This window comes from Rhinolophus sinicus, linkage group LG10 (assembly GCF_036562045.2).
Source record: "Rhinolophus sinicus isolate RSC01 linkage group LG10, ASM3656204v1, whole genome shotgun sequence".
Taxonomy (NCBI): domain Eukaryota; kingdom Metazoa; phylum Chordata; class Mammalia; order Chiroptera; family Rhinolophidae; genus Rhinolophus; species Rhinolophus sinicus.
This window is the reverse complement of record NC_133759.1, coordinates 83,598,742-83,618,504: the sequence shown is the minus strand read 5'-3', so window position 1 is coordinate 83,618,504 and position 19,763 is coordinate 83,598,742. Positions and strand designations below refer to the sequence as shown.

At 44.5% G+C, this 19,763-nt stretch overlaps 1 protein-coding gene across 5 annotated transcripts in view; it reads right to left on the bottom strand.

Moving 5' to 3' along the window:
* Positions 1 to 19,763, bottom strand: part of ARHGAP26 (Rho GTPase activating protein 26) — a 703,968-nt gene that overhangs the window by 378,812 nt on the left and 305,393 nt on the right. The gene's annotated exons all lie outside the window — the stretch shown is intronic.

Sequence of the window (19,763 nt, the reverse complement as noted above, 5' to 3'; positions counted from 1 at the left end):
AGAGGCAGGAGAGATGGGCTTGGGGGGGGGGGGAGTAGGGGGCAGTAAAACTACCAGCATTGGGCATGAGGATGATTTATGACCAGAAGATGGACATCACTGTCCTCCACTTAACACCAACACTCATGGAAAAGGCAACTGTTTGTTCGTTACTGCTCAGGTGCTTAGATCAGATGCAAGGACTCGGCCTTAGAAGTCAGCTGTCTGCTCAAGAAACGATGCTATTCAGTTCCGGTGGGTGACGCTGCGGTTGGGACGGGATGGGGGCACTCGATGGAGCTGTTACTTTTATCATGGTTTCTGACAAGTCAGCGTCCCCAACAGTCCTGAAGAGGCTGCAGAACCGTGTGACTGGGTGTGTTTAAAACCAAGACACCTAGATTAAGTTCAATCTAGTCCTGGCCTGAGGACGAGGCCCAGTCTATGTCTAGACAATCCCCAGTACAAGGATCCATCTCCAGTGAGGATGCACAAAGACAGTTTTTAAAATTTCTCTATTATTCCCACCTTACATAAGGTGAAAATAATTAGTCATTAGAATGGTGCTATTTGCTGTGATTCTGTGCCAGGTGGTTTTCACACGCTCCTTCATCTCACCCTTACAACGCTCTCAAATGAGCACTGCGATTCCCATTGTATAAAGCGGGAAACAGAGGAGCTAAGGGACAGGGCTAACCAGCAGCGCACAGTTAAGAGCGAAAGGATCGGCGCTGCACCAAGGCCCGGGTCCTGCCGGCAGCACTTTTGAGTTGTACGCGCTCCTTTCACTTCCTCTGCTGCAGCTTCCCAGTCCCCACACGGGGAGAGGAGTACGTGACACACTGTGCGGACGGTTCAAGGATACAAAGCTTGTAAAAAAAAGTAAAAGTCTGACACACCAATGGTTAAATGGTGGGTAGACAGTCTATTACTATCATGATTCAAATACATGTACTATTATATCAAGCCCTCAACCTAGGGGAGTCTTCATTCTGCGGCTCTGAAATCTACTCTTTGTCTCCAGTCAGCAGGGAAAAGACGGGAACAAGCAGAGAGGTGGGAGCGGAATCTTAAAGGTGTAGAAATGTAAGAGCAGCCTGTGTAAGTTTATCTTGAGGGGATACCAGTGGCATATCTATAAGGACATTCATCATAAACTGGTTAACGAGCATGGAGAGAGAGAGAGAGAGAGAGAGAACAACCTAAATGGCCAAAAGTAGGTCGCTAGTTCCTAAGGTCTTGACACAGCGTAACTGGACTACTCCATAACCACTAAAAGCAATCTTGGAGAGCGGTCACTGATCCATAGAGAGGATCATGACCAATTGAGTAGCAAAGTTTACAAAACCGAAACAACTACGACAGTCCCCCCATATCTACAGTTTCACTTTCCTCAGTTTCAGTTACCTGCAGTCAATCACCGTCAGAACCTATCAAATGGAAAATTCCAGAAATAAACAATTCGTAAGTTTTAAATTGCGCACCGTTCTGAGTAGCGTGATGCAATCTCACACCTTCCCACTCCATCCCACCCAGGATGTGAGTCATCCCTTTGTCCAGAGGCGCCCAGCCCGCTCGTCAGAGAAGCCTTCTCAGTTATCAGATCAGTTGTGAGACAGAGACACTACATTCACGTAACCTCTATTATAGTATATTGTTATCACCATTCTAGTTCATTATTATCTATTATTGTTAATCTCTTACTGTACCTGATAAATTAAACTTTATCATAAACTATATCACGTGTATAGGAAGAAATCGTAGTACATGTAGGATTTGGTACTACCCTGGTTTCAGGCATCCACTCGGGGTCTTGGAACATAAACCCTGAGGATAGGGGGAAACTACTGTTATCTCTAATCAATACTATTGGAGTAATTTGCATTTCCTTTTTTCAGTCATCTATAATTTCTAAATTTTCTCTAATGAATATGTATTACTTGTTAAATCAGGAAAAAAAAACAAGCTTGTTTTTGGTTTGCTTGACTCTTTTTTATGACTAGCCTATGTGATGAGAACGACTGGGGAATATATACCTCAGAAAAAGGGAGTGGGGCATCCTGCTGTTTTGCTGTTAATGGTGTTATGAACCATCGGGTTGGCAGCTTGAGGAAGAGAGATGTAAGCCCATCTTACCCAGGTCTCATTTAAATTTGTCCGAAATATATTATTTCTGGAGATTCTAGGTGAAGCACCTGCAAAGACTCAGATTTCACTCCTCATTCTCTGACCTATCCTAAATAGGTTTCTGGGTCCCTAACTGGCACTATAAATACATAATTATAACTGGAGCTGTTCAACTAACCCAAATAACATGCTCTCATTCAGTGTCCCCAAATTCATCTTCTTGAAATACAACACTGGCCTACTTTCTTAAAGACAATTTTAATAGCACCCCTCGCCCAATGATAAAAATGGGAAACTTGAGGCGTGCATCAGGTCCCATCAGAGAAGCAGAAAATAAACACTGAAATGCTCCCCGTCGCAGCAGCTGCCAGTTAGCAGGACGTTCTACATACATCTGCTGGTGCTGAGCAAGTCCTTTCACTTGTGCAACATAACACAGGGTGTGCGACAGGAAAGGGGGACCCCGGACAGTGCTTTCTACGAGATGAAACCACTCACAGCCCAGACTTCTTCCTGGACCTACAGATTCAGTCACCTCCAATCCGGGAGTCTTTTTAGCTATCATCCTAAAACTCCGGAAATCGGTTTCAGGTCATTCCCATTTACAAAGGGTTTTGCTTTTCCCACAATCAGGAGGTCAGAGATCAGCCACTTCTTTGGCCTTTTGGAAAGACAAGATGGTGGTGGGGGGAGGGCAGACATAGGAGGAGGAGGAGAGCGGGAAAAGTGAAGGGAAAGAAAAAGGGGGGTAAGCGCATGAGAGAGAGAAAACAATATGGATGGTGGAGAACACGTCATCTACATAGAACAACACAAGTCCTAGGAAAGGACTTTCATGGTAAGACCTTGGACACCCCCAAACCATCGCTATTTCAGCCATAAGAAACTTACTTCTTTATCAATAATCCCAAAAATAGTTAAAGCTGAAACCCCCCAAATGCCAACTATCCAAATCAGAATATGACTGGACTTTTTTGCTTCTGCAGAAACAAAAGTTCCTCTGTTCTGCTGCAAACCATGAGTCTACCTACGGGAAGGGGAGTTCTTCCTTCCCACTGTCAGCAGGAAAGTATTCTCTCCACCGCAAGGCAAGATCAGCACCAAGAGAGATACATGACACAAGAAGACCTAACACAGAGACCTACACACACTCAGAAGTGAGTGCAATGTGTCCCGTTGCACCAGCAAATCTGTCAAAAGGTGAACACATCCCGGCACTGAAATCGCAGCGTTGTGGGGAGCTGCAAATTGTCTGGATGCAGTGAAGGAAAAGGATATGTCATGTAACAAGATCAAGGGACAAAGCAGACAGCAGAGCTCCACACTTTGGGTCATGGGTTAAAAATCCTGAGGAAGTGGCTGCCTAGGGCTGGGGGATAGGAAGGGTGGGGAATAACCGCTAAGGAGTGTGGGGGTTTCTTTGGGGGGGTGATGGAATGTTCTAAAATTAATTGTGGAGATGCAACAAAAATTATGTGACTATCTTAAAAGTCACGAATCGTACAGGATAAATGAGTGACTTGTGTGGTATGTGCCTTCTACCTCAGGGAGCTATTTTCAAAGAATCCTAAGGACCGACCTCCAAGGTCTCTGCCCACCACCGCCTAACCCCACGCTGGCACATTTGGAGAGCTCAGGAATATGATTGCTTGAGGTGTCACATTAAGAGACATGAGTCATCCTATCCCTGCATAACATTTCATAAGTGTCTCATTGAAGATTACCATCAAAAAACATTTCAATCTTCTTTCTTTAAGAGAATCACTTCTCCAGATTGGAGGGGAGGGGAAGATGAGACCCCAGCATGCAGAACCCCGACTTGTGAAAACAAGCTCGGTGTTACGCGCTCTTCATCTGGCGATCTTTTTCATGCTTCAGTTCGGTGCTGCTCCCAGCACAAAACCCAAGCCGTGTTGTGTTGTCTTTTCATTGCAATATGGTGTGAAGTTATGCTGGCCAGGAGGGGTGGGGGAGACGAGAAGCAAGCCAACGTCACATCCCAAAAGACACTGAAGCCAAAAGCTCTCAGTTCCACTCCAATTTTCTATGCAGTGGAGCAGAGCTTCCCTGCTGGGGAACTGATTACAAGCCTGCTGGCTATGTAAAGAGGAAACAGGATTTCTTTCCAGAGAGAGAACCATCTCCTTGCTCTAAATGGATCTGGCCACATAGTAGCTTGCTGACCTTGCACACTGAGCTCAGGGAGGCTTGGGTCAGAGGGCCAGGAGGCGGCTGCAAGCAAAGCTGTCTGGAGTCTCCCAGGCCTGGCCAGCAGGCCAGAGGCAGCGGGGCAAGGCCAGAGCGGGGCCAGGTACGAGGTACGAATGCGCAGGCACCCTCCCCGGGGCCTGCCTGGTCTCCATACTGCCCATAGCAGGAGACGTGAAGACGATGATCTGCTGGCGAAGCAGCCCGAGGCAGGGTGTGCGTCAAACATCTCAGTGCACTAGTCAGATACAAAGGCAAGAAACCGCTGTCTTTGGAAGAGCAGCCCACATTATTTCTTAAGAAGCAAACAACAGGGGGCAAAGCAGCACTGGTCTCCCTGTGGCCACAGCCCGCGGTCCCACCAGCAGCAGCTGTGGTCTGCTCTGTCACCCAACCCTCCTCTGGTGACTGAAACCGAGACAAGATAAGGAGGAGCTGTTGCCAGAAATGAATTGCCTGAGGGCACCTGCCAGGCCTGCACGGGAGGTCAGCGCTCTCTCTGGGTTTGGGGCACCTCATCCTCCGGGGCCAGCCCGTCTCTCCTCGTCTCCCCCAGACACCCAGTGCCCCGGGCCCTCTTGCTGTGCAACAGCACAGCCAGCTCATTATGCTTCCTGAATGTTTTTAAAGAAAAAAAATGTGCACTTTGACCCCAAATGTCTTTAACCTTGACAAGAGCACCCAAGACTTCCTGTGGGAAAACGTTTGCCCTGCGACTGCCCACGAGCACGAAGTTTCCTGTCAGCAGCTTCCCTACCCCCCAGGAAGGGTCCTGCCTCACACGCCAAGCTCACGGAACAACTGGATCCCACACGTGGAGCCACAGGCTGAGATGTACTTGTGCCCTTTGGAACCATTCCCCCATCATTCCTTGACCTGCCATAATGGCTCCTTCCAGATACCTGAGATTCCCAGCACGAGGCCAGCTGTGCACAGGCATAGCTGTGCAGGTTAAAGGGAACAAAGGATTTGCCAAGGTTTATGTGGACTCTCTATCGGCCTATTGGGACTTAATGTGTGGTGCAAGGACCCCTGCATGCAAACCACCTGGGACCCTACAAGGAATGCAGATGTCTAGCCCTCACCCCAGAGCTCAAGCATCAGACTCTCCTGGGGGGGGGGGGGGGCAGGAATCTACAGTTAGGGGAATTCTTATATACATTCACGTTTAGAAACCGCTATCTTACAAGGACAACCTAGAAATGACAATAGTGGCACGTTACAATTATAGGGCACTTGCTGTGTACCTGGTTTACTCTGCTAATCAGCACAACACCTACCATTATCTCATACATTCCTCACAATAATATTACACCAAACATTTATCATGCTTGTACTTTCACAGGTTTCTCGTTTCACCTCCAAAGGTCAAACCCAAAGGCCTTCGGGCAAGCCCCCACCCCAACTGGCCAGGATGAAACACCTCGTCCTACTAAGAGCAAAAGCCTCTCCAGCCCCTTCCGCCCCCCTCTGCTGAGCGTTGCTCCCCAGGACTTGCGCCCCCACCTCTTGTCACTCCGTGCCAACGGCTCTGCAGCACTTTTGCTGCCCATTCGCATCATCTGGGGAGATCTGAAACTCCCCCATTCCCAGGCTGCAACCAGACACGTGACAGCGGAATCTCCGGGGCTGAGCCCCAGACTCCACCGGTGATGTCAATGGGCAGCTACGGCTGAGGGGGCGCAGCCTGGGCCCCCAGAGCGCCTGCTGAGACCCAGCCTACACCCGGACACTCACTGCTCCCCAGAGCCCAAGACCTGTGCTTCCCCCACCTTGTAGGCGTCACCAACCACGTCTCATGGGAACAACTCGGCAAGGACAACCTGCCTTAGCTCCATGCCCCCCATCACACACCACGGTCCTCCTGTGGGACACAGTTCAGCCATCGCCCCAAGACCTGAGGCAGAAGTTCTGGAGACACCGCCGACTCCTGCCTTCTCTGTCCTCTGCTGACCACATGTTCCCTTCCTCACCCACACCAGCACGTTTCCTCAAAAATGCCATGGGAGGCTGCGTTCTCCTCTCTGGTTTTATGGGTGTTCGTTTGAATATTCAAATGATGATTCCACTGAGTAGGACAGATTTTCAGCAAAGTGCACTATTCCCTGCCACTCGCTCTGTACACTCCCTGGCACACTGGCACTTACCCGCCACCTATACCCTAGTCTGAGAAGCACACCATTCACCTGCCCCTCCTTTCCAGTGGGCACAGTGGCCAGAGGATCCAGCCTCTCGCACCCTTCTACCAGGGGACAGTGTTAAGCAGAGTGACGCTCAAATCACTAGTGAAATACGGGATTATTTTAGGTGATACAATGACAACTACCTTTCAGTTGGATGATCATGACTTAATGATTATTCCAAGATATTTTAGAAAACAATATTGCTAACCACATCAAACCTATGATTTCAGAATGTTATAAAGCTCCCTTTTGAAATAAGTGTATTTTTTTCCTTATTTTATACATTAGAATCAAAGGAGGAGGGTTACATGAAATCCATTGGTTGTAGATTAAGGGTGTGGGAGAAAGCAAAGCGGGGAAATCTCTGGGATTGGATAAAAAGGAAAATGGAGAGACACACACTTCCTCCACATGGGTGGGTACAGGATAGTCAACTGCTTTTCACAGCACATGGAGATGGCATCTGGGGAACAAGATAGCAATGAGGGATTCCGTAGCCCCCTGCTCTGGTGTGGTGGGTTGTGCCCCATGAGGGGTCTGGAGAAAGAGGTCACTCTGACACCCCAAGGGTAAGTTACCTTAGATGCAAAAAGACGACAACAGGCTCACTTAAGGTCAAGACTGACTTTTGTTAAAGAAGCTACAGGTCAGGGATGTGACTAGTGGCACAACTTGCGTTTAGTTGGGAATGTTTATGTTCACGCCATCCTATGTAGTTATTTCCAGTCTCCTGAGCTTGTCGGTTTAACATGTGGCCCCTTTTCCATCCACAGCGTCTGTGCATCTAAGAAAACAGATCCTTGGAACAACAGAGTAACCTCCCTTTCCAGACCTCTCGGGGCACAAGCTCACACCAGAGCACAGACCCCAGAACCCCTCAATGCTACCTTGTCCCCACATACCATCTCTATGTGCTGTAAATATGACCTATTACCCATCCTGCATCCAGCAGCACAAAAGAAGTATGTGTCTCGTGTGACTTTTGAGCCAACCCCAGAGATTTCCCCGCCCTGCACTCTCACCCCCTTGTCGACGAAAACCATCGAGCCTAAGACAAAGTTTATGAGAGTCTATTTGAGCCAAACTGGCGACAATTGCCGGGAAGCGAAATCTCAATAGATTAAGAAAATGCTCCATGAATGTAATTTTTAATAAGTACATTTTTTTCAAAATAAATAAACAGTGGTAAAGGTGGGGCAAAAATCAGAGGTGGTTTTAAATGACTGATTTGTAGAATCAGTGCCTCCTTGGGCTGGACAAGCCTTCGCCTGCCTTTCCCAGTTCTCTGCTCCCTCTTCCAGAGACCCTTTGAAACTGCCCACCGTCATCCCATTTTCCTTACTGTGGACTGTCTGCTTCCCCTGCTTGTCAAGACACAGAGCACCTAGAAGACAGCAGCTGTGCCTGCCCCAGCCCAGGAACCCACCATCAGAGGCCTTCCACCCCAACACATGCACTGGAACAGAGACCACACAAGACAGGTGACATAACCCTGTCCTCCACTGGGGGAAGCTAAGCAGCCAGAAGAGAGATGGATGTCCGACAAAATGCCCTGCCCTCACCACTCCCCAGAAATTCCATTGCCCAGAGAAGCGTCATTACAGGCAAGGTGCGCCCACTGGGCCAAAGCCACGATCTCCAGTCGGCAAAGGTCGGAAACTGCCCTCCTCTCACACCTGCCAAACTTCCTGAATAATGCACAGGCTCACAAAGATAAAAACTCAACAGCACCCTCACGACGAACACAAACAAGCTCTGGGGCCGTAAGTTCAAGTGACTCCTAGTACACTGTGTCTTGTTTTAGAGAAGGATGTTGTCGTGGCTTTTAATTCCAGAATCAACAATATACACAGACTGGGGAATAGGAAATGGAGAAAACGCTAAGCTTTGTTTTATTACACAGGCCACTCTGTAATAAACTAAATAGTGAGCTTCCTTCCTACTCTAAAATCACGATTTATAAAATTCAGTTCATGCAGAACTTTTCAAAAACACTCCTATGAGATATTTATCGAAATGGAAAAATGTACGTACTCTTTCTCCCAGCAGTTCCATTTTTAGAAATTCGTCTTACAGATCTACTCACTCACGTGCCCATGACAGGTACCCCCAGGGTGTTCACAGCAGCATTGCTCGTAATGGTAAAAGGCTGGAAATCATCTAATTGTCTATTATTAGGGGGGCTGGTTAAATAAACTGCTACATCCATACGGTGGGATACAAAGCAATGCTAAAACTGAGTTAGCTCTGTATGTACCCATGTAGAATAATATCTGAAATATACTAAAACTGTGTGATCCTGCAAACACATTCAAAACCGTGCATATGGCATGCTACCAAAAAAATACATAAATATATTTGCTGACACATGCACAAATGATATCTGAAAACTACGTGGGAGCTGGTAAAATGCTGCCACCAGTAGACCTAGCAATTAGGAGACAGGAGGAATTGAAAGGATACTCACGCTCCATTTTGTCCCTTTGGAATTGTATGCCATTTACAGGTATCCCTCCTTAGACAAACTTTTTAAAAAGAAACACAGGAATGAAGTAAAGTAAAAATGTCTTTTTAACTTTATTTTATTTGCTCAATTGATACGACACCTGCCCCACGAGTATAATAACAAGACACGCAGTCAGGAATCCGTTAAGGTTTTAGTTCTATCTGCTTGACAGTCTCAGTGTCACAGAAACTGCCTCAAGTCCAATTCAATCTGCCTGGAAATCTACCTAAGGTCTCAGAGGAGAAGCCAGTCATATTTTCAGTGTTCACATTAGCCTGGAGTAAACTTAAAAGCACATCTGAGAGGAAGATCAGACGAGCTTTGAAATCTACCTGTGGTGTCTTTACAAACCATGTGAAATGGGGTTTGTGTGGGCTCTTGCTTTGTGGCAGCAGCAGGAGTCACAGCGTAGCTACTAGCTTGGCCCAGAGAAGCCAACTGGTTAACCAGGTTTGGTCCAGAATTCCCAAGCCCCTCAAACCTTTGTCTATCTGGCCGCCCACCACCACCACCACCACCACCACCACCACCACCACCACCACCACCACCACCACCACCACCAGCATCACCAGCCCCCACTCTAACCCCAGGAATCTCCTCTTTCTAAATATAGCAGGCCACTGCCCAGGCTCCACACTCGCCCTTTACAGCATTCTGGGCCTTCCAACCGAGGTGAAATGAGCCAGATGTAAACATACCCCGACAGCTGCTGGCCCACACTGCCAGGCTGTTTGCCTTACGATTTCCTCTGTTTCTCCACTCTGCGTTTCTACGAACATGTGGAAACCCCAGTGATTCTAATTTATAAACACTCCTCTGGTCACTAATGCTGTTTTCTCACCCTAACAAATGTGATTTCCTCCTCGGTCCCCGGAATTTGAAGTTGGAATAGCCCATCAGATATGGGTGCAGCCCCATGACATCTCCCATTGTATCTGTAAGCACCAGCAGCTCAGAAAAGGTATCAGGAGGATTCAAGGACACAGCTAATTAGGACACAGCCAATTAATTGTAATCTCTCTCTCTCTCTCTCTCTCTCTCTCTCTCTCTCTCTCACACACACACACACACACACACACACTTTTTCCTTGTATCCTCTGGTTCTTTCAGAATCCATGTCAGTGTCTAACAGAAGGGCCTGTTCTGTTAAGGATGCTTCCAATTTAAGCAAAAGGTAGAGCTTTACAAACATAATCTAACACACTCAAAAGAGCAGCAGACAAATATCAACTGGCTGTAGGGATGTGAAGGACCTAAACAATAGATAGACGTCAAAGAGCTTGGAAAACTCGGAGGTTGGCAACAATTCCACTTTGAGAAATCGTTAAGGATTCTGGGGAGCTTTTATCCTATGGAAAGGCTGGGCCCCACGCACAAAGGTGGGTATGCAAGTGATCACAGCAGCACTTCCTCCACTCCTGAAAAACTGACAATCCAAGCATCCTTCAAGAGCAGACTGGGTAAATCAGCTACAGCAAATTCACACAGTAGCACTCCCTGCGGTCATTAAAAAGAATCTATTACGTGTATGTACTGACAGGGAAGATCTCTAAGACACAGCATTAACCACAAGAGCAAAACACAATAATTCATAGAGTATCATCCCATTCATGGAATAAACAAATGTGCTCAGAAAAAGGACAAGCGAAAAAACATACCCAACTGGAGACAGTGGTTAACTCGGGAAGGGCGGGGCTTTACTCTGTACAGTTCCATACTCTGATTCTTTTATGCGAATGTATTCATGAACAAGCTACGTATTTTTTTGTCTTGGCACGAGATTAGGTCATTCATTCACACTGTGAATTTCCCCCTCCAAACCTAATCCTCCCCAAGTCTCCTTTACTTCAGAAAATAGCACCATCATTCACACAATTGCTCGAGCCATAAACATGTGAATCCTTCTCGACTTCTCTCCTTTCTCTCATCGTCCAAATCCAACTGAACAGCCAATGCCGGGGCTCTACTTCCAAAATCAGCCAGAATCTGACCGCACCGCAGCTGCTGCTTCTTCTTTGACCTACTATCATGGCCTCCTCAAGTCCATTCTTGCCCCACTGCACCTATTCCCGACACGGCTGCGCCAAGACCTTAAAAACACAAGCAGGACCCTCACAACCTCCCCTGGCTCCCATCACACTTAGAATGAAGCCCAGAGTCCTTTCGGGGACTCAAGTCCCCCATGACCTGGCCCCTGGACTCCCCACTACTCAGCTCCAACCACACTGGCCTCCCTGCTGGGCCTCAAACACCCCCTGCCTTCTCCCGCCTCACGACTTCTGCCCTGTTACTGCCCCCCTAAGAGCCCTTACTCTAGTCTAGGGCTTGGAGTGCGTGGTAAGAGCAGAGCAGGGCTCCATATCTGTGAACAAAAGCTTTCCTTTGATGGTAAAAATTATGTCATTTGAACTATCCTGGATTATAATTCTAAAAATTAAAACTAGGGTCAGTCAGAAATTTAAATCTAGAACCACACTTTTGACTGTAGGCTTTACATTATCACCCCTCCCTTGGCTAACATTTAGAAATGCAACGGCCTTGACAGGAAACAAAGTCACCTTCATGGGTGTTTCCTCCATTAGCTCAGTGGTGGTAACAGTTCCTCCTGGACCCTTTCTCACTGTGTCCGTTCACGGGGTTTGTGGCCAGAACTAGAACATCCAGCCTGCAGCCTCTGCCCAGAGGGGAGGCTGCCTGGCCGAACGCGAGCAGAAACCTGAACCTCAGCCTCCTAAGAACCACCTTCCTAAGCCCTGGGATCCTGAAGCTGACCAGTCAAAGGCATCTGAGGATGAAGCAGAGGGAAGCAAAAACTCCCCAAATGAGGAGAAAATATACTGAGTGCTGTTCACTTAACCATCAAAAGTTTTATGGGACAAAGTAAAGGGGGGAAAAATCCAAGATAGAAAATACTGCCCAACAAAAAGATCTGAATAAACGTTTCAGCAAAGAAAACGCACTGACGGCACAAGAAAAGATGCTCCACGTCATTAGTCATCAGGGAAATGCAAATCAAAACCACAGTGAGGTACCACTCACACCACTAGGATGGCTGTAACCAAAAAGGCAGATAAGAAGTAGGGTTGGTAATGACATGAAGAAACTGGAGCCCTAGTACATTGCTGGTGGGAATTTAAAATTATGCTTCTTCTGCTGTGGAAAAGTTTGGCAGGCTTTTTTTAAAAATTAACTAAGCATACGTTAACTATACAACTAGCAATTCTACTCTGAGATAAGAAATACAAAATGAAAACATGTCCTTACAAAGACACGTACACAAATGTTCACTGTAGCATTATTCAAAAACTAGAAACAACCCCAATATCCATCAGTTGGTGAATGGATAAACAAAGTAGGAATTACAAAACGGAATAGTCTTCAGCAATAAAAAGGAACAAACCACTGATACACACTACAGCATGGATAAATCTAAAAACATTATGCTAAGTGAAAGCAGCCAGGGGCAAAAGACCACATATAATATGATTGTATTTAGCTTACATTTTCAGAAAAGACAAATCTGTAGACTCTATAGGGGGTGGCCGGTTAGCTCAGTTGGTTAGAAAGTGGTGCTAATAACACCAAGGTTGCCGGTTCGATCCCCACATGGGCCACTGTGAGCTGTGCCCTCCTTAAAGATAGAAATCTATTGAATACTTCTAACTTTTTGAAGTATTCTTTAGGAGGATTTCCTGAGGTTAGACTTATTCCACTGTCCCATTCATTCATTTAGTCAAACGTTATTGAGCACCAAACAAGTGCCAAGGGCTCTGCCAGGTCCCTGGAGGCAGAGGGAAGCAACACACTCAGTGAAAGGCTCTCATGGGACTCACGTCAAGCTGGGGGAGGCAGGCAAAAATAAGCCAACACATAAGTGAGCAAAATCACCTGAGCTGTGGGTGCATGCCAAGAAGAAAACACGACTGGAGGGTATGGTAGACACTGACGAGCAGGGTGGGGTGGCAGTTCAGCCGGGCAACCTTGGAAGGCCCTTCTGAGCACACCTTCGATGGAGGCTGAAAGGACAAGAAGCAGCCAACTGTGCAAAGAAAAGTCTGGAGCTGTATCTTTCGAGTGGAGAGGAGAGCAAGCGCTAATGCCCTGGGGTAAAAAGGAATTTGCCCTGTCTGAGGAACAAGAAAGTGACAGTGTTGCCAGGACTGGGCGTGGGGGAACCTGTGACTATGGTGACCTGTCACTCCTGTGGCTCTGTTGCCTTACACAGCAAAAGGAATTTGTTGATTGACTTTGAGAGCTTTTAAAGGGTGACGATCCAGGTGGGCCTAATCTATCACAGGAGCCCTTTAAAATTGGGGAGTTTCTCTGGCTGGTGGAAAAGAGGAAATCAGAGGCTCAAGTGAGCACTCAGGACTCAGTGCTGGCTTTGAAGATGGAGGAACCACAGAGAAGGAATGAAGGCCTGTGGCAGTCTCTTAGAAACAGGCAGTGGCCCCTGCTGACAGCTGGCAAGAGAACGGGGACCTCCAACAACAGTGGCAAGGAAATGGGTTCTGTCCACAACTGAAATGAGCTGGAAGGAAGATTCTTCCCCAGAGCCTCCAGATAAAAGCTGACACTCTGATTTCAGCCTCGTGAGACCCAAAGCAGAGAACCCAGTTCTTCCATTCCTGGATTTCCAACCTATAGGCCTGGGAGTAATAAATGCTTGCTGTTTCACCTTTCAAAAAAGAAAACAAGAAATAAATTAGTGGTTGTCTGAGGCTTGAGGTGAGAATGAAGAATGTCTTTTTGGGGTGATGGAAATGTTCTAAAACTGGATTGGGGTAATGGTTGCCTAACTGTAAAACCACCGCATGGTACACTTGAAACTAGTTAATTTATCATTCAATAAAGCTTAAAAAAAAAAAAAAAAGAAAGGAAAAAAACTCCCTGAAAATATGCTGACCTGAAACAAATGGCTACTTTGAAAGGAATAAGCATAAACATAATATTCCTGAGAGAGACACCCATGATAAATCATTATGGCAATTCCAAGTGTTAGTGCTCATTCTGAGGGGGAAAAGAGATGGAAAGGAAAAAAATACCTTTTTATAATTTAAAGGAGAAAGAATAGTCTTTCTTAATGATCGTTGATGGTAATTAAAAGTTAACAAATAAGATATTCCACCATAAAAAGGAATGAAATCCTGACACACGCTACATGGATGAACATTGAAGACATTATGCTAAGTAAAATAAACCAGACACAAAGGACAAATCCTGGATTGTTCATAAATATGAGGTACTTAGAGTAGTTAAATTCAGGCAGGCAGAAAGTAGAATAGAGGCTCCCAGGTGCTGGGGGGAGAGAATAATGGGGAGTCACTGTTTACTGGGTATAGAGTTTCAGCTTGGGACGATGAAAAAGTGCTGGAAAGAGATAGCATTGATGGTTACCCAACATTGTGAGTGTACTGAATGCCACTGAATTGTACACTTAAAAATGGCGTAAGTGGTCAATTTTGTTATGTATATTTTACCACAGTAAAAAAAAATAAAGTAAAATAGATGAGACAACTCAAACAACCCAATTTTAAAAAATGGACAAAAGATCTGAATAGACACCTCACAAAAGATGTTCAGATGGCAAATAAGCAAATAAAAATATGCTCAACAACATGTTAGTAGGAAATTACAAATTTAAAAAAAAAAAAACCAATGAGATACCACTGCACGCCTACGAGAACAGCTAAACCTAAAAATACAGACAACACCAAGTGCTGGTGAGGATGTGGAGCCACAGGAACTTCTCGTCGCTGCTGCTGAGAATGTAAAATGGCACAACCACTTTGGAAGATAGTTTGACAGTTTCTTACAAAACTAAACACACTCTTTACCAGATGATCCAGCAATTGGGCTCCTAGGCGTTTACCCAAAAGAGCTGAAAACTTATGTCCACACATAAATCTGCACATAGATGTTTATAGCGGTTTTCTTCAGAATTGCCAACGCTTGGAAGCAACCAGGATGTCCTTCAATAGATGGATGGATACATTCACGTGGTTCATCCAGACAATGGAATATTAGTCAGTGATTTAAAAACATGAGCTATCAGTCACAAAAAGAATGGAGGAACTTTAAATGCATATTGCTAAATGAAAGAAGCCAATCTGAAAAGGCTACGTACTATATGATTCCAATTACATGACCTTCTGGAAAAAGCAAAACTAGGGAAACAGTAAAAAGATCAGTGGTTGCCCAGGAAGGGGCACAGGGAATGAATAAGTGGAGCACGGGGATTTTTTAGGGCAGTGAAGCTATTCTCTATGATCCTATAATGGCCAATACATTTGTAATTACACATTCGTCAAAGCCCATAGTATGTATAACGCAAAGAGTGAACCCTAATGTAATCCATGGACTTAATTAATAACATTATATCACTACTGTAAAAAAATGTACCACACTAATGCATGATGTTAATAATAAAGAGCAATAGGTGTGAGGGGCTATATGGTTCCATAAACCTTAAACTGCTTTGAGAATAAAGTCTTAATTATTTTAAAAACGGAGGTGGGGCTAGAAGGGAGCTTAAGCCTCTTCAGTCAGTGGGTTAAGAACTACAGACTAGATGCAATTTATCCAATCCAATCGAGAGCAGAATGGATTAAAGTGGAAGGACATTTTTTAAAAGCCAATGTTATATAAAAACTATAAAATCTTGTTTGGATTTAATTTGCTGCTGTTTATATTTGTATGAGTAATATTCCAAATGTCAGTGTTGCAAATTAGCACCATTTACAAATAATTAGGAAATGTCTTTTTTTCTTCTCTTTGATTTGCAAGGTGCTAAAGCAAAGCAAATGAACTGGGGAAAATGTTTTGCTAACTCTATACCCATTTTTTCTATTAGGATTTTGTGAGTCATATAATTACCCCTAAACAAAGCAGGTTGGCACTGACCATCCTTTGGGAGTTTATGCCATTCAGGAGGAGCGCATCTCGCTACTGCAAAAAGCCTGTATCAATTCCTAAAGAAGTACAAAAGGGTGACATGCTTTAAGCATACAACTCCTAGTGTCGATTTTTTTACTCATTTTAATGAGCAAAGAAGTTGAACCAAATCAGACCCAGAAACAAGTTTTTGGCCTCCCTGCTCGATGCTTTATTACATGGTTAATAGATAATTACCTCCAGTTATAAAATAAATTACCCATGGGGATATAATGTACAGCATGGTGACTGCAGTTAATAATACTATAATGTATATTCAAAAGCTGCTAAGAGAGTAAATCTTAAATGTTTTCATCACAAGAAAAAAAATGTGTAACTGCGTGGTGATAGATATTAACTAGACTTACTGTAGTGGTCATCTCACAATATAAACAAATACTGAATCATTTTTTGTTTTATGTTGTACACCTGAAATAATATGTGACTTATATCTCAATAAAAAATGCAATTAAAAAAGAAATACATGCTATAAAAGTATGCATTTTTTACAAATATAAAAAAGAGAGAATCATTGGTAATCACTCAGTGCTACCCCATAGAGAAACTCTATTGCTTCACAAGCCAAGAGATAGTCAGACACCCTCATTTGTCCCTGTAGCCTACAAATAGTTCTTCAATCCTATGATGGAGAGAGAAACACAAAACTTTAGAGCACAATACAAAATCTCAGCTATTCTTCACTACCCAGGACTCACAGTTTGAAAAACAACTGGGATGGGAAAATAGTCTCACTTAATCTGGCACCTGCTGCATGTTTCTCCTTTCTAACATCTAGATCTGTGAAGAATTTGTACTTTCACTGCCAGCATGTTGAACGAAGCACCGAAGGGTAATGTTTAGGAGAAGCCCCTGAACCCCACTGCCAGGCCCAAAACTTGGTTGCACAACTTCCTAGCTGTGTGACCTCTGACAAGTTACCCCAACTACAAAATGCAGAAAAATAAGACTATCCATCTCACAGGATGGTGGTAAGGATTAATGAGACAACGTGTACACTCAGCATAGAACTGGGCACTTGGTAAGTATGCAATAAACAAGAGCTGTTGGCATTATTATTAGACGACTTTCCATTAAAATTCACTATGGTTGCCTTGGGGACGTGATGCAGGTCAGAGATCTCAGAATTATTAACTGCCAAGAATGAAATGAAAAAGGCGTGTCATCTCCAAACAGTCTCATGAAAACTATGGGCTCAACTAGAGAAATACAAATACATTCACTCCATTTTGTGGGGGGTGAGGAGGGAAGGGTCCCCCAGAAGGACACCTACCCCAGTATGACACACCCTGTCCCAACTTAACTACATAAAAGCTCACTGAGAGAAGGGGCTGGATGCTTAGTCTTGTCTTGGTAATCTCTGCATCCATCACAGTACCATGAACTAGAATGAAGCCATTCCCGTCTTGTGATTTGGAAACACAAAAGCACACCTGGGCTCCTCTGGACCCTGGGACACAGTTCAGTCTTTGGGACCTCACCTCCCCCTGAAGAAGAGCAACTTATGGAATTCCAATCAAGAACTCTGTGCCTCAAGTTGGTCACCACCATCTAGGAGAAAACTATTTCAATTGCACTTCTGATGTCCAGAACAGGCAAATCTATACAGACAGAAAATACATGAGTGGCCTATTCGAGCTTGGAGACGGGGTGGGGGAGAGCAGTTGGGAGAAGATGGGACATGACTGCTAAAGGGAATGGCGTTTCTTTTGGGGGTGATGAAACTGTTCTAAGATTGACTGTGGTGATGGTTGCACAATCAGTGAATTGGATGCTTTAAATGAGTGAACTGTGTGGTAAGGCAAATTATATCTCAATAAAGTTGATATTTTAAAATTTGCATTTCTGCCCCATCCCTCCCACCTTAGACTATCAGGAAAAAGATACTCTGTCTCAGAAAACAGCTGTCAAATTTAAAGGGGCATATCCCCAGCAACAAGTCCACAAACCAACTGTCAAGATGGAAAGAAACAGTTCCTGAAAACCCTAACCACTCCTCAAAAACAACAGCCTGATTCACTTTCATTTCTATGAAACCACTTTTGTTTTGTCATTGAGTCCATGAGACAGGCACACATGAAGTCCAATGCATTCTACAAGCTTTTCCTACGAGGCAGAGAGGCAGCCCGCCCAGCCACTGAGGCGGGAAGTTAATCTTGCAAGAAGACTGAAAATTTAAATGGCCAGATGTTATTAGAAATAGCAAAGATGTTAGGAGACTTTATTTTCTTTTTAACTTGTGATGCTTCTTTTAGTATAGCCATGACTTTATACAAACAGGTCACCAGGATTCTTCCCACCAATGGTTAATACATACACAACTGGGTTAAGTTACCGAAAACTGGCATGAAGGAGGCCTCGGCCCAACACCTTATACCCAAACCAAACCAAAAATTGTCCTTCTGCTCTTAAATGACTTTTGCTCCAAGTCTTGACAACCCTGAATGCTGGAAAATGATAACAACTACCATTGATTGAGCAGCTATTACCAGGCTCAGAACTAAAGTACTTTCTTCACACACAGTGTTTCACAACCACCCTAGGAAGTCTGTGTGGCTCTTCCCACATTCTCTTCCTCCTGAGCACACAGGAGGAGCTCAGGCTGAGTGACTTGCCCAGAGTCAACCCGTACATGATGGGGTCAAGATTCAAACCCAGGAAACCCTAAAACTCTAAATGCTGTAGATCTGAACTTCATCGCCATCCTCTTATTGTCTCTACAAAAAGAAAGAGACTGAAATACACAGAATCTTCTTCACTGAGACACTGATTAATCAGGTCGAGAAAAGGGTCCTGGGTGAATCAGTGTCCACAGAAAAGGCCTGGACAAATCAGCACAGAAAAAAGGTGACTGGGAGTCTCAAAGGCACTACTCCACATCAAATAAGAACTAACTCCAAAATCAAGATTTAAAAACAAATGTAGGTCCCAAATTATTTTATTGCTTATCTTCTGTGTCCAGACCAGAGGTGTGGACTCCAGGGAAAGACTTCAAGGGGTTCATTTTTATGGAGTCCATGGTGTTTATCAAATTTCCAAGGCGATTCAAGAGACAAGTGACCTAGATGACCATTTTGCTTCAGGATTAAGTGCACAGGCTTTGGAATCAGACAACTTGGGCTTAAATACACTTAACTGCTGCATCGCCTTAGGCAGGTTACTGACCTCTCTGATCCTCACTCATAAAGTGGAAGCAGTTATAACAGTGATGTAGCTGAACTGTGGCAATCCCTGGAGGCCAGTTTTACTGCCTCAGATTAACACACAAATGAAACCTAAAGCCAAAGATCTGTAAATACCAAGTATAAAAAAAAAATTTTAGAGCTGGAAGAGACTATAAATCATCTAAACCAGTGTTACTTGTATAATTATGTATTTACTTTTAAAAACACTTGCTTTACATTTACAGTAGTGATAAGGATCATTTGAAGAAAAACAGTACACAAATACTAAAACAGTAGTATACAACGTAGCAAGCACCTAACAATAATGGAATGCCTGAAATCTGGGAAATAGTACTGAATCAAATTTATCCTCTTTATTTTAAGAGGTCACGTTCAAGTAGTAGCGTTAGTATAAGAGTATAGTTAGTAGTAGGGTTGGATATACAGAAATTAGAATATCTAGTTCCACATAAGTCTTCCTCCAAGGTCTAGGGCTGGTCCATTCCATTCGACAACTTCAGTAACTCTTAAACCCTATCACTGCATTGTTTCCTTCTACTCAAAGAATTCTTACCCTTCCCCAAAAAAAAACAGTAGCAGGCAAGTAAATTGCTAGTCACACACATGCACCCTCTTCAGAGTCAA